This window comes from Bison bison, unplaced genomic scaffold, assembly GCF_000754665.1.
Source record: "Bison bison bison isolate TAMUID 2011002044 unplaced genomic scaffold, Bison_UMD1.0 scf7180017864461, whole genome shotgun sequence".
In the NCBI taxonomy this organism is placed as follows: Eukaryota; Metazoa; Chordata; class Mammalia; order Artiodactyla; family Bovidae; genus Bison; species Bison bison.
Window position 1 is genome coordinate 9,971,876 of NW_011495023.1, and position 16,051 is coordinate 9,987,926.

A 16,051-nucleotide genomic window follows, 5' to 3' on the forward strand; every position below is an offset into this window, starting at 1 on the left:
TGAGGCCATAGTTCAAGTTTCTCCTGAGGTTCTGTCAGTTACTTTTTCCCTGCTCTTAGTGGTTCGACCCTTCCTTTGAACTCAGCAGAGTTCTCCCTCTTGTCTCCCTCTTCTCCATCAGTAGATCTATTTGAGTTTCTGTCTTTTGCAACTGAAAGGATCATGGTAATATATCTAAAAACAAAGTTTTGAATTTTTGGTGCCTGTTTTAATTCCCAGTCTTATACTTCTCTCTGCTTTCTAAAAATCTGTACACTTCATTTTTAGCTGTTCCTAGCTTCTTAAAAAGTGTGCTGATTGGGATGGGAATTGGGTAGGAGAGACTGTAAATAAACTAAATGGAAAGGCCATTTTCCAAATGCATGTCCTAGTTCTGGAGAATGAAAAATGTACAGAGAATATCTGAGTGCTAAGTCACTTTGGTTGTGTCTGACTCTTTGCGACCTTATGGATCGTAACCTGCCAGGCTCCTCTGTTCATGGGATTCTCCAGACAAGAATACTGGAGTGGTTTGGAATTTGCTCCTCCATGGGGATCTTCCTGACCCAGGGGTCAAACCTGCATCTATTGTGTCTCCTGCATCTCCTACACTGGCAGACAGATTCTTTACCACTGGCACCACCTGGGAAGCCCCCCAAAATACCTAGTATATCACAACCCTGCAATCAAACACCATTGTTTGGTGTCAGATTTGTTTCTCATATGAGGATGTGTATACAGTAAATCCCCTATGTATGAACAAGTTTCATTCTGAGAGCACATTTTAAGTCCAATTTGTCCATAAGCCCAACAAAGTTAGCCGAGGCACCCAACTAATGCAACTACCTACATACGTTGTAATAGGTTTATAATACTTTTCACACAAATAATACAAACACACACACACACACAAATTAAAAGAACATTTTTCATCTTACAGTACAGTACAACAGCTGGCATAGAGGGGCTGGCATTGAGGGAACAAGCAAGAAGAGTTACTGACTGGAGGAGGGAAAGGAGATGGGGAGATGGTAGAGATGAAGGATTGTCAGCAATAGGAGATGGAGGGCAAGCTGCAATTTCACTCACGCCAGACACTGATGGCACAGGTTCTGGTTTCTTACTGGAACCAGATGCACACTTGCATCGTTGGAAGTTCACAACTTGAAGGCTCATAAGTAAGGGACTTACTGTAATGCTTTGGGTATAGTAAGTTTTTCTTAAATTCTTTCAGAATGAACACCCAAGTGAGGCATGTACTAGCTAGTTGCCATCATGCACTTCAGGTTGAATATGATAGCAACCTTGCTTCAAATGCATCTTTTAGGCACCATATATGATTACAATCTTCTCATGGCCTATTATTAATCCCATCCTATTTCTCTATTTTCTGTAAAGGAGGACATGAAACTTAATGCCTGATGTTGATTTTATCATCTTTTGGTCTGAGTAACATTATGCTTTACACCCGCATGTAGGAAAATTCACCAAGAGCCTGTCTTGTCAAGAGCACTCTGGAGTCTTTATTTTCAGGCAGCCCTTAATTCCACTCCCATCCATTCTGCTCCAGACCCACAAACACCATTTAGGTGTTGTACATGACCTTTGGGTGTGCCTATTGTGTTCATCCAAGAGAAAATCATATCACCTGGGAAGAATTTCTTTAAGAATCCGGAAAAGAGCTGGATTGCCTTCAGTCTGATTAACTTCATGAGCAGAGCAGGTTTTCTTTAGTTATTTTTAGTACTTCTAGGTCAAAATAGAAAATAGGAAAGTGTGAACATTTTTTTGAGTTTGAAAAAGGAAGTGGTTTAGTATCAGACTTTTATTTCTTCCTTCCTCCTGTTATAGGAGTCCCTTTGTTGGGGTCTCAAAATCCCACCTCTCTTCCCACCTATTCATCCATGGTGACATGGCATTCTCCCTAAGGGATGAAACTTCCATGTAAGGTTTCTGCAAATGCAAGGAACAGAGGGAAAAAAAGCATGTGTAAAATATGAAGAATCCCTCAACTTGTTGGCACATTTACACATAGCTTCTGTATTTAGATGAAAACTTTGGGTTTTTATATACTGTTTCAAAACCTTGAAATTTTTCCTTGCTTCTTTCCACTGTGTTTAACTGATATTTTCACTTGTGTTACTTCTTTTTGAGTTGCTTTAGTATTTCTACAACCTTGTAGTATTTCTGAAACGCTGAAATTTTTCAGACACACCTAAAAGAAAAGCTAATGTTTTTGTTCCCTTTCAATCTGCAACATTTTAACATGCATTTTCTCTGTATTAATTCCTAGTTATTTCCAAATTTCAAATGATCTAGATTTTCACATATGTGAATTCTGTTTTAAAAGAAAAAGTAGGTGGTATCACCCAAAAGGCAGATGAGGAGGTCCCCAGCCTCCAACTCTTGAGGAATATCAACAATTTGGCAGCTATCCACAAATAAAAACAGCTCTGCAAGAGTCCAGGGACCAATTCAAGAAGCTTCAGCAGCACAGGGGAACAAAAAACCCGAAAATAACCACAGCAAAAGGGAAAACAGCTTTGTTTTTGCCTTTATCAGCTCATTCTCAGGATGGCACTGCTAAGACCCAGGAAGGAACTGCCCAGATTGAAAGAGTTGCCCTTGCAAGAAAGGGAGCCCAGGGTGAGTGACCAACTTTCCCAGGCTTTGCGAACACTTCAAGAAGGACCCATTTCAATTTCACTCCCTTCATAGACCAGCAAAGCTGGAAGGTACAGAAAAGGCAAAAAGCAGGGACTATCAATGTCCGCTACACAGCACAGCAACCTGGATCCCAGTGGCCTGCTCTGCAGGGGACCAAGGCGACTTGGCCACTGAAGAATCCAATGGCCAGCAAAGATGCCATGGACCTTATGCTGCTTTCACTGGGTTCTGCCCCTTAGCATTCATGTTCATGGATGCCAGCCACCTGAGTCCCTCCCTGCTCCATCCCACCTCTGTCTCAGAGCTGGGGATCCACACTGGCAGACAACTGAGGACTCTGCGACCCCCATGGCAGTATCTGCGCCCCTTTAACCTCACTCTTGTCACTGGACTCCATGGCTACCATGGAGAAGGTCCTGAAGCACCAGCCTGCATGCTGACAGCCAGGGCCCCGCAGCTGCTAGAGACACTGGCCCTCACTGGCACTGGCCCCAAACACTACACCTAATACCTGTTAGTATTTGCCAGGCAAGTCCAGCTGGTCCACACGTCTGAGCATGTGCATACCACAGCCCTGACCACCAGCATCACCACCAGCCCTAGTCCATAGACACTGGGCTTGGAGGCAGCTGAGGGCTCACACACTCTTTGTAACCTCTTGAGACTCTCACAGACTCACCAAAATGATGACAGAATTTTTGATGTTGTGAACCTCGGTGTCCTGACCCAACAACAGTTAAGCCTCCCTAGACCTGGAGCCCCAACACACCACTGCACGTGGCACCCTACAGCACTAGACCCCAGGTCACAGCATCCTCCAGTGTGCCCCCACCTGCACGAGAAGGTATTTCTCTTCAGAAGTCAGTACAGAAAGTCTAGAAGAGATGAGAGCTTCTTCAGATGCACAGACACAGAGATGCAAGGCTCTGATGCAAGGCTACAGAGATCACAAAGAAACAAGAAAATATGACATCACCAAAGGAAGACAGTTAAACTTTCAGTGACTGACCCCAAAGAAATGGACATCCATGGACTGACCCACAAAGAAAAACAAAAAGAAAAAATAATCAAAAGAAATGAAGTAAGCTTAGAGAACATACAGGACACCACTGAGAGAGACATTCTAGGTACCACTGGGGTCCCAGAAAGAAAGGACAGGAAAATGTGAACTGTATCTGTATATCTATCTCTATATATACATATATAGATATCTACAGTGAAGTACAACTCAGCCACAAAAAAAGAAGGAAATCCTATCATTTGTGACATCATGGATGGACCTGAAGGGTATAATACTCAATGAAATATGTCAAACAGAAAAAAAACAAATACTGTTTGAGGTCATTTATACATGGAATCTAAGTACAGTACATTGAACTCATAGACACAGAGAGCAGAACACTGATTGTCAGGGGCTGAGGGGGGCAGAAATGGGAAGATGCTAGTCACAGAGCACCATCTTCCCCTAAGTTCTGGGCGAGCTACTGCACCCCACCATGATGATATTTAACAATACTTTGTTGTGTGCTTAAAAGTTACTAAAAGAGTAGAGCCTTCATGTTTTTACCATCTGTAATGTGAGATTAAGAATGCTTATCTAACCCAATTTGGTAAACATTTTGTAATATATATGTGTATTACAACATCACCTTGTACACTTTAAACTTACATGATGTTATATATCAATCATATTTCAGTAAAGCTGGGAACAACAAACTAGAGGGTTTTTTTTTTTCCAGAACACTTTATCTCAAGGTACATTATTCTGTTCTCAAGTGGAATAAAAGAACAGCATTAAATGAGCTATAAGAATATTGGAGTACAGCAGAAACTAATACAACATTGTGAAGCAACTATACCCCAATTTTTAAAATATAGAATAATTAGAGAACTTTTGAATGATTGCACTGAAGGTCTTTATAAAAGTGATTTCTGCTTAAAACCAGTAGCAGCAACAATATTGTACTCCCATGCAAAATGGAACAGATTTAAGTATTAAAGGAAGATGGCAGGTAATCTGGCTGGAGTTGACAGTGGGGGTGATTAGCATGCATGCTAGAAAATACACCTAATCCATCACACCCCGATTCCTTGTTGTAAAGGTTGAGTGCTCAAAAAAAGCACGGATCTCTCACAATTTCCATTCACTCCTCTGGAAGACTTTCTCCTTTATTGCATCCCTTCTCTCAGGCAATACGGGTAAGGCAGCATGCTAGAGCAGAAGGAACATTGGGTAGTGTACATTACACCTGTCTGTGCAACCTACCTCATTTAGCTTTCATTGCCTCCTTTAAATAAGGGGAATGGCACATATAATGTGTTAATTTTTTATGTGTTCCTGAACCATAAGTACCAGACACTGGGTATATTGCAATGAACAAGACAGTCCCTGCCCCTCATGGAGCATACATGCAAGTAAAAGAGATCAACATTTTTAAAAATTGCAAAATTGTATTGTCTAATAAACTTCAGAGACTATAACACAGTGATGCTACTTCTATACTGGGAAAACTAGATATAGTTTTCACAAATAAATGATACTTTACCTAGAATCTAGTTTAGAATTAGATAGGGATCAGGAGTAGGAGTAATGTGGGAGACAAAAAAAATATGCATATTTTATGCATAGCAAGTATTATGTGTAATGGTCAGAGACAAGAAGCTAGTAGCCACTTTCCCAAGAATCACAGTCCTTTCTACTTCTAAATTCTCTTAGGTCTTATAGATACAGCTCTAGTTTCACGGTGGTTTTTCTAAAACTTACCCCTAAAAATCTCTCACATGTATTATATCAATAACCTCAGATATGCACATGACACCACCCTTACGGCAGAAAGCGAAGAAGAGCTAAAGAGGCTCTTGATGAAAGTGAAAAAGAAGAATGACAAAGTTGGCTTAAAACTCAACATTCAGAAAACTAAGATCATGGCATCTGGTCCCATCACTGTTTGGCAAATAGATGGGGAAACAGTGGAAACAGTGACAGACTTTATTTTCTTAGGCTCCAAAATCACTGCAGATGGTGACTGTAGCCATGAAATTAAAAGACACTTGCTTCTTGGAAGAGAAGTTATGACCAACCTAGACAGCATATTAAAAAGCAGAGACACTACTTTGCCAACAAAGATCCGTCTAGTCAAAGCTATAGTTTTTCCAGTGGTCATGTACAGATGTGAGAATTGGACTATAAAGAAAGGTGAGTGCCGAAGAATTGATGCTTTTGAACTGCGGTGTTGGAGAAGACTCTTGAGAGTTCCTTGGACTGCAAAGAGATACAACCAGTTCATCCTAAAGGAAATGAGTCCTGAATATTCATTGGAAGGACTGATGCTGAAGCTGAAACTCCAATACTTTGGCCACCTGATTCGAAGAACTGACTCATTTCAAAAGACCTTGATGCTGGGAAAGATTGAAGGCAGGAGGAAAAGGGAATGACAGAGGATGAGATGGTTAGATGGCATCACCATATCAATGGACATGAGTTTGAATAAACTCCAGGAGTTGGCGATGGACAGGGAAGCCTGGCATGCTGCAGTCCATGGGGTCACAAAGAGTCAGACACAACAGAATGACTGAACTGAACTAAATTGAACTTATATTGACCTTTCTCCTTCCTGAAATCCTATTGACATTTATCACTGATATTTTTAACATTTAGTCAGCTTTTCTTTGCCGTGGCAAATCATTTTACATGTGTCCATCTTGTCTTCCTACTGACATTTTTAAGCTCAGCATAAATAGGACTGTGTTTTGTGCTGCTTTGGTGCATATCACAATGTGTAATCACAGTGCTAGGCACCCAGCATTCATTAAGAAAATTCTGGTTGAATTCTTTGTTTTCCTTTCGTCTTAAATGCAGGCTTCCTGTCATAGCACTGAGGCCAAGAATAATTCACGGGCTGAAATGTTGGTGCAAGTAATAGGAGTAAATGTCTTATAAAGTTTTTGGACCCCGTCATTCTTCACCTGGATTTAGGAAATGAAGAGAGTCCTGACGATACCACCAATTTCCTCCTGCAGTGTTTCTAGAGGAACTCTTCTGTTACCCTTAAGCATCTCTGACTGATGACATTAACATCTGAGCTCCTGAAGAAAACTAATCTCAAGATACCACGGAAGGTTCTGCTAAAATTGCCAAGAATAACAATGGTTTTTATTTGGGTAGTACTCTCCTTTCAGGGTATTCAGAACCTAAATGTATAACAACTCTGTCATGCATAAATCCTTTCTCTCTGCTAGAATAGAGTACTAACTGAGAGATGAAGAAACCTATAAATAAAGAATGTAAATCATTTCTTTAGATCTTAAAAGGAAACCAGCTGACTGTCAAAGAAGGAAAGATGTACTAAAATCCACAGTGTCAAATAAACTGTATCATAATGTTTTATTTCCCTCTTATTTTTGTTTCAGGTGGAGACAGCCAACACTGATGGCCCAGAGATTAGCAGGACTGAGCCTTTTTGTTTTGTTTTAAAATATTTATTTATTTACTTATTTAGGCTGTGCCGGGTCTTAGTTATGGCACACAAGATCTTCGATCTTTGTTGTATGCATGTGGGATCTCTTCCCCTGACCAGGGATTGAACCTGGTTCAGTGCAGGCCAGCTGCATTGGGAGTGCAGAATCTTAGCTGCTAGACCATCAAGGAAGTCCCAAGACTGAGTTTCAATCTGAGTCTCTTTGCTCTCGGCCTATAGGCAAACACTTCTGTGAAGTATTTTCATGTCCCTATATAGAACAAAGATCTGATGAAGCATATTGTGAAATAAAAATGTGAAGCCCAAATGTATCTAACATTTCACAGTTTAAGTATTCTTCCCTCTATGGTTACATCAGTGTGCTACAAATGCACGTACATGCGAAATGTACTAAATAATTTGTAGCACCATGTACTTTTATACAGAAATTATTTCCCAACCGTCCCCAGTTTACTCTGCTTTACATTGAGATTTTTGTAATCAAATTTGTAATAAAAAGGTGAATGATTGTTTTGAAAACAGATGAAAGTTGATATAGTATTTTATTGATACTTTATTACTATAAAAGTCATGGTAATCTATAAGCTCAGTGTCCCTAGGCTCTTGACAAAACTCTCTAGAAACTTTCGGATGTGACAAAGATCACCCAAGTTGGATTCAACATGGCTAAGAAAAAGAAAAAGGGAAATAGTCCTTGAGGACTCAGATGCCTGAGAAAGATTTAAGGAGTTTTTATACTTTGATAGAGCTTTTAAGAAATGTTTATCTATTTTTCTTTGCTCTGGCCACATACTGAGAGGGCTTGCAAACTGTTTATTTAAGAGTAATTTTTTTAGAGTGAAGTAGCTCCTGATTTCTAAACAGTCCCCATGGTTGTTATGTTAAAAAAAAAAAAAAAAGAGGAAGAAGAAGAAGAAAAGAAAAAGAAGAAATAACTCTTTCAGAGAAGTAGGAAGCTTTCAAAATCTACTTAATGGAGTCATTTATAAAATAATGTTTTCCCTTTCTCTCCAAGAATCAGTGGTTTTGCTGCCTGCTGATGGCTTTCCTATCTAGAATCTGCTCATCTTCCACAATTCGAAAAACTGAAATGTAGAAAAGTGCTCTGCACAGGTGGCAAATTTAAAATTATTTACTGTGTTTGAAATGGGGGACGTTTTAATACTTTATCTCCTCCCACATTCATCTTTGGGTCTACTCAGCTGCATTAATTTAATAAAGCTAAGAGCAGATCAAATCAATGTTTGATTTGAATTTATAGAAGGGACTACATGATCAGGACTGGGGTCTCTCTCTCTCTGTGTCTCTCTGACACACTCTGTCTGTCTCATTCTTTGAGAATAGTTTTGAGGTGATCAGCTAGACAGTTTATTGGAAAGTAGTAGTTAATCGTTTCCATTATCTAGAAATAACTAAAGGCATATCCCTGAAGTAGATTATATCAAAATTTATTGATGGGGGAAAAGAATATCAGAGTATGCAAAAGGGAAATAAAGGAGTATATTTCCATTAAAAATTTAGAAATATCAAGTTTTTTTAATTAATCCTCTTTTGTGGATCTGCAGATCAGAACTTGGCTGATATGTGAAAGCATAAACAACTTTTTTAAAAAAGATAATATTTTTAAGTAAAGCAAAACTTAAATATAAGAATGTACATGGATTATAAGTACACAGTTCAAAGAATTTTTACAAAGTGACACAACTGTGAAAGCAATACAGGTTATGAAACAGCATTAAGCCCTCTTCCCCTCCTCCCCAGCTTCAGTCTCTGCCTCACTCCAAAGCTATGTCTTAATTTCTAACACCATAGGTTAGTTTTGTTTATTGTTCCCTTTCTTAAAAGTGGAATTTTGCATAGTATTCCTTCATACCTGGCTTCTTTCACTCCACATTTTCTTTGGGAAATGCTTCCATGTTGCTGTGAATGGTTCTAGTTCATTGTTCATGGTTGTATAGCATTCTGTGTGATTATAGCATAGTTTATCCATCATCCTGTGCAGGAACATTTGAGTAGTTTTTTATTTGGGGTTAACACTAACAGTTCTTTAGTGATTATTTTAATATATTTATGGTGAATATATGTCCACATTTCTCCTGGGCAATGAAATTGCTGTGTCACAGGATATACTTAGTAAATATTTCCATTTATTTTCCAAGTTCGTCCTAAATACAGTGTATGTGAATTTCAGTTGTTCTATCTCTGAACCAACATAGGATACATTTCTTTTTTAATATTTGCCATTCTGATTGACATTTTTCTGGTAGCTAATAAAACTGGGCATCTTTTCATATGTATGCTGACTATTTAATACTCATTTGTGAAGTGTCTTTTCAAATTTTTGCCTCATGTTTCCATTTTGATGGTCTATCTTTTATTGAATCTTTTAGCTATTCAATGTGTAGACATAAAACCTCTTCTAACGTTTTCTTGCTTGCGTCAGGTTCTCCAATTAATGCATTCCAATTAATGTAACAGGACAATTTATCAAGTTTGTCCTGTTACAGGGAATCCCCTGGTGGTCCAGTGGGTAGGACTTCATGCTTTCACTGCAGGGGGCATCGGTTCCCCTGTTGAGGAACTAAGATCCCACAAGTTGCATAGTGTGGCCCCCCAAAAATTGCCCTGTTACAAATAAGATTTTCATGTCCTATTTAAGAACTATTTATCCCAGGGGGCAAAAGTTATATCTATTTAAATACTAATTATATGTCTCAAAATATAGAAAAAAATAAGTAGTCTATATAGTACTATATATCCATTGTTTAAGTTTAGCATCTATAAAATTTGGTCAGGGCAATGTGCGCTGAAAGAAGTCACATGTCTATAGAACTATGAATTAAATATAATTTCCTCTAGGGCTTAACCTCCCAGAATGTTGTAAAGTTCAGTGTCAGTCCTTTTAGTTTTGTCTCATCCCCTGCCTAGAATCGTATCTGAATTCTGAGTTTAAGTGGTGCCAGGGAAAGAATAAAAGCAACAAAGCCTGTGTCCACAGGGGCACCATTCTAGCATGCCAGGCCCACCTCTCTGTCCTCAGGTATAGATGCTCAAGAATGAAACTCTCATCCTCTCTCTTTAAGACATCAATCTCTGCTACTTTGCTTCTGGTCTCTCTCCCATCTCAGGAAAAGTTAAAAGTATCTCATATCTAGGTAAAAACATGCTAAGTTGCTTCAGTCATGTTCGACTCTGTACAACCCCATGGACTGCAGTCCACCAGGCTCCTCTGTCCATAAGAGTCTCCAGGCAAAAGCACTGGAGTGGGTTGCCATGTCGTCCTCCAGGGGATCCTCCCGACCCAGGGATTGAACCTGCGTCTGTTACGTCTAATCTGTATTGGCAGGCAGGTTTTTCACCAGTAGCACCACCCGGGAAGCCCATGTCGTATCTAGCTGGCTTCTACGTCTGCTAGTCCAAGGGCTTCCCTTCATATCCATGTACTCAAGACAAGGCAGCAACCAGCTCCTTCAACAGATGTTAAGACACTGGTTGAAGAGAGGGTGACTTTCTTCCAGAGTGATACTTAAGAATAAAAATGGTAACACAAATCTATCTTTTTTGTAATATATGCCATTATAAAAAAAAAATTCAAACTATGAAAGGATTGTAAAATCGCCTTTAGGAATAAAATGAACAATGGTATTCAGTTATTCACAAGAAAATATTTCAAATCTAAAGGTTTTTTTAATCCTTGCAAAAGAAACAATATCTATTAATAATATCATAAAGTTAATAATGAGTAAAATACATAATGTATACTTATAGATGCAGATATAGGTAGGAGATAGATGAAATGTAAAGCTTAAAATTGGATTTCCTTCCACATCCCCAACCACAGATATCACCTTTGAGCAAAACTAATTTTACTGGTTAATAAAATCTTTTCAGAGTATTTTTATTTGTTCTTTAAACAATTGTCAGACAAATACTGAATTAGAAAGTATAATGGTACCTTGATTTTCATTTTTAAAAATTTAACTTCTATCAGTATGTCTCAAATTAAAAATAGCTAGACATTCTCAACACTACAGGGTGAGATAAAGGAAGGCCTGATCTTTCGATTCTTTATTACACGACTAGTCAGAGAGAAGCTGGAGTCATGATCACTATCACCTTCTAAGGAGAAGTGCAGTTCCACAAGAGCCTCTGGTCTCAGTGGCTGGCATCTTCCATTATCCTTGTTCTCAATTACTCACAGCTTTAACTTCCAGGATTCTTGTTTGAAGAGCTCTGGGTTTTCCTTCCGTCCACCTGTGGCTCAGGTAATTTTTATCTCCTCTCCCTTTTCAACAATTAATTGCAGAAACATTTCATCACCTTATTTTTGTATTTAATCTGGCTGTGTCGGGTCTTAGTTGTGGCACTCGGGGTCTTCAGTCTTTGCTGCAGCCTGCGAGATCCTTAGTTGTGGATCGTGGGGTTTAGTTCCCCAACCAGGGATTGAACCCAGGTGCCCTGTATTGGGAGCGCAGAATCTTAGCCACTGGACCATCAGGGAAGTCTCTTCATTAGCTTATTTTAAACATAATGTTATTTTCTAGAAGAACCTGGACTTTGAAAACTTAACTTGATAAGTTGAATTTCATTTGATAGAACTTATAAGACATTGGATAAAAATGAAAATTCAGCAAATATGCAGAGAAGATAACATATTTTTTAAATGCTGTTTCCAGCATAAAGCCATGATATTCTTCGATGCATCCCTTTTCTTAACTCATTTGTTACTTTTGACAAACAGTAAGCATCTTTCAACTACAGTTAATATTCAGCTTCTCACTGAAGAAAAATTCAAAATAAATACTCTCTCTGTTTTAGATTTGTTCCTGAGCAACCACTAGCTAGCCACTAACACAGAAAAGATGGCATATATTTTGGTGACTTGTTTGTATTTGATAAGTCATTTTTCTTCTTCTGCAGTTCCCAAGCCTCTGACCTTTCTTTATCCTCACTCTACTCCCTCATCATGACAGACAGGGCAAATAGGACTCTGTGCTGGGAACAGAAAGGACATGGAGGGGTTTTTAAAGGTTATCTCCACCTCCCTCTGTGTTTTAAACAACTCGACCTTAAACGCTGGATTTTAAAATACACACCCATCCACATGCACACACATACATATACACACATGCAGGATTATGTTGCTTAAAAAGGCTAAAAATGTAGTGTGAATTGTGATTATTTCTTCCAGTAATTTGCAGAAGTATATCAACACACTCTCATTGTTCTAGAGAACTTGATGCATCGCCCTGTTGAATTTCCAGGACCTGGCTCCTTCTAGTCTGGTCTGCCAGAGTATTTTACATTTCTAGCTCCCAGCTCCACTTCTGAAAATGCATGTATTCCCTCCTCAAGAATCACCGCAAGCCCTGAAAGCACCAACTCAGTGGTTTAATTACTGATCACCTGTTACTAAGACGGTTACCATGTCCATATTCATTTATAAATTTGCTTTTCTCTTTTGAAAATTGCATCCATTTTCCTGAGATCTTGATGATGCTATGCAGCAACCCCACACTTTTTTTGGTTGTTGTTGTTTCTTGGCAGAGTTATGGTTGCTGGATTCTAATGATCAGTTTCAGTAACTGTCTGGTAAAAATAAATTCACACTGCAAAAATAAAATGAAAGAAAGACAGGAAGGGAGGGAGGGGAAAGTAAAAGAAAAGACAAAAAAGTAAAGGTATGGTGGCTGTTTCTACACATTGATTAAAGGTATGAAATAATCCTTTTCTTCTCCTAAATATATGCCATAGCAGTAAAACAATTAACTTCTGTACATGTGTTCGCACCAATGTAAGCCTTCCTAGACTCCTACCTTTGCCCTAATCAAGAATCAAGTATATGCCTAAAAATGGGAAAGGAAGTATAACTAAAATAAAAATATCTTCAAACAAATAGTGTTAGAGTACAATATGATGAGCAAACTGGCTGTTTCAAAGCCAAGTAATATGAGGACTAATTCCATAAAATCATAGTTAAAATATTTTTAAAGATGAAAATTAAAGAGAATAAATCAGCACAAGAATGTCTACTGACAACACGGAGCATGTAAAATATTAACATCCTCAGTACACACAAAGCAACAAACTGATTCACCACCAACACTTTTTTGAAACACACATGGACATAGCAGAGGAAAAAGAAATCAGAAAAATAATAAAGTCTTGTATTAAGCTTTAAAATAGGAATAAACAGTGAACTTGCAAATTACTGTCTTACAAATCAGACATTAATACTTTTTGAAATAATAGAACACACATTAACAGGATATTTGTGAACATTTTGAGAACAATGGAATCCTGAATGGCATACAAGGTGGGTGATAAAAAAAAAAACTCAGCCTGTAAAAAAATAACAAGCTCTTACATAAAGGGGAAGGCACTCATTTACTGAGAAAAATAAACATATAAATGAAAAATAATCTTGGATGTTTCCAAAGCACTTTCCCCCCAGGAATTCAAAGCATACTCTTTAATGTGTTCAATGACTCCATAGCTTTGTGAAGGAGAGTTCTGTTGTTTTTATTTATTTGTTTGTTTTGAATTCTGTCATTCTGTCTACAGAAAATACTAAGTATGCCTGGGATATCTGATATCTACATAATGTTTCAGCAATTTTTTTAAGTTGTATTTTTAATAAAAAATGTCATTTCATTGTCCTCAAGTAATTTTATGTATACTTTTCTACTTTTGGAACTTGAGGGCTTTTTTTCCCCTGTTGTCTAAACGAATGGTTATTTTTTTTCATTAACTTTTTAAAATTAATTTTTATTGGAGTATAGTTACTTTACAATGTTGTGTTAGTTTCTACCACACAGCAAAATGAATTAGCTATACAGCTACAGTCCACAGGGTCACAAAGAGTCGGACACGACTGAACGACCAACAGTTTCATTTGTTTTTCATACATATATCTACTCTTTCATATATTTATTGGTCCATAGGGAAGAGTTAGCTTCCCAGGTAGTCAGTAAAAGAATCTGCCTGCTAGTGTAGGCAAACGCAAGAGATGCGAGTTTGATCCCTAGGTTGGGAAGATCCCCTTGAGTAGGAAATGGCAACCCACTCCAGTATTCTTGCTGGGAAAAATCCCATGGAGAGGAGTCTGCTGGGCTACAATCCATGGAGTCATGAAGAGTAGGACATGAGTGAGCACACACAGGGAAGAGTCATTCTTTCTTCTAAATATTTAGGTTCCTTCCATTCAAAATGCCTCTTTTAGGAAGTCACTGGGATCATCCTGATTCATGAAATCTACTCCTCACCTCAGTTCCCCTTGACCTTCTTTTGTGTTGTACATTTATGGCACAGAGCACTTTATTTAATTTGACACTAAGTACACCATAAAATAAAAACTAGATAGGAAAGTTTAATGAATGACATAGTAGAATTTGCTGTGACTGAAAAAAAAAAAGAGAGAGAGAGAGATCATTGATTCCTCGTGAATCATAAGACTTTTCAGTGAAATTATTATTCACTAACTCATTTAATGACACATTGTAAGAAGACTGAACTCACATGGAACGCTGCATGCTGGTCCCAAGGAAGACCCTGAAAATCATGGAGATAATTCTTCACATGACAACTGTAGTGCTATCGGGGTTGAATGGAAAGGGAGGCATTTGATCAGCAGTTAGCTGATAAATGGAGACAGAAAGCAGCCTGACAGAATCAATCCCCTCGTGTCCTAGCCCACACCCGCACATTCGTCTCAGACTCGCCCTGCCTGCAGCTCAAGAGAGGCCCAACTCCCTCAACCTTTGCTACTGACTTAATCCATTTCTTCTCCAGGACTTTGATCCATTGGCTCTCTTTCACCCATACGATTTAAGTTCTCCCTTTTTACAGACTTCATTGGACTCGTCAGTAGAAATGCTCTTGAAAGAATTATCTACATGTGTCTTTGTCGTTTCCTCTTTACTTGTCTTTACCCCAGAACATTAGGATTTTAAACAGTCTGGTGAGGGTCACTAGTGCCTCTCAATTGATAATCCAGTAAACACTTCTCAGTTCTTATCTTCCTTAGGTTTCTTGTAGCATTTTTGTGGGGTTTTTTTGTTTGTTTTTAACTGGAGGAAAATTGCTTTACAGTGTTGCGTTGGTTTCTGCCATACAACAACTCAAATCAGTCAAAATTATAAAATATCCCCTCCTCCTGGATCTTCTCTCCTCTCCCCATCCAACCCCTCTAGAGTAAATATTTACTAAAATATACAGAAAATTTCATATATAGGAAATTGCACAAATTACAATATACAGTGAAAGGGTTTTTTACAAAGTGAAAACTACAACTGCCTTCCTTCTTTCCCTCCTCTCCTCTTCTTCTTCCTCTTCCGCCTTCCTATTTGCCTTCTTTTCTCCTTTCTCTCTCTCTTAATTCTCTCCCTTGGGGTTTCCCTTCTTACTTCTATCTTTTCTTCTTATTTCTTCTTATATAAGTTCAATCTTATTCTTTGTTTTCAGCTTCTATTGTTGTTCTCTTTCCATATTCTTACCAGCTAGGTATTTACATCCAGATTCTATCCTTGGACCTTTTTCATCAAAACCTAACTACCCTTCAGAGGATCTTATCAATCCCCATAACTCTAATAGTTACCCAAGCACCAAAGACATCAAATCCTGTCAGCAGTTCTCCCAACCCCACAGTCGTATAATCCAACTATCTTTTCAACTTCATACTTCATAAATATCTCAGACTTAACACCATCAAACTAACAGCTTAATTCTCTGGCTTCTAGAAGAAGATAGCTTGTGCTGAAGTCCTGGCATTGCTGCTTACTAAAGGTAACCTTCAATGGTCACTTAACATCAGTGTTTTTTCCTCTTTATTATGAAAACACAATGAATTAGTTTGCTGTGGCTGACGCAACAAATTATGACAAACTTCATACCTTTAAATTTAAATGACAAACTTCATACCTTTAAAT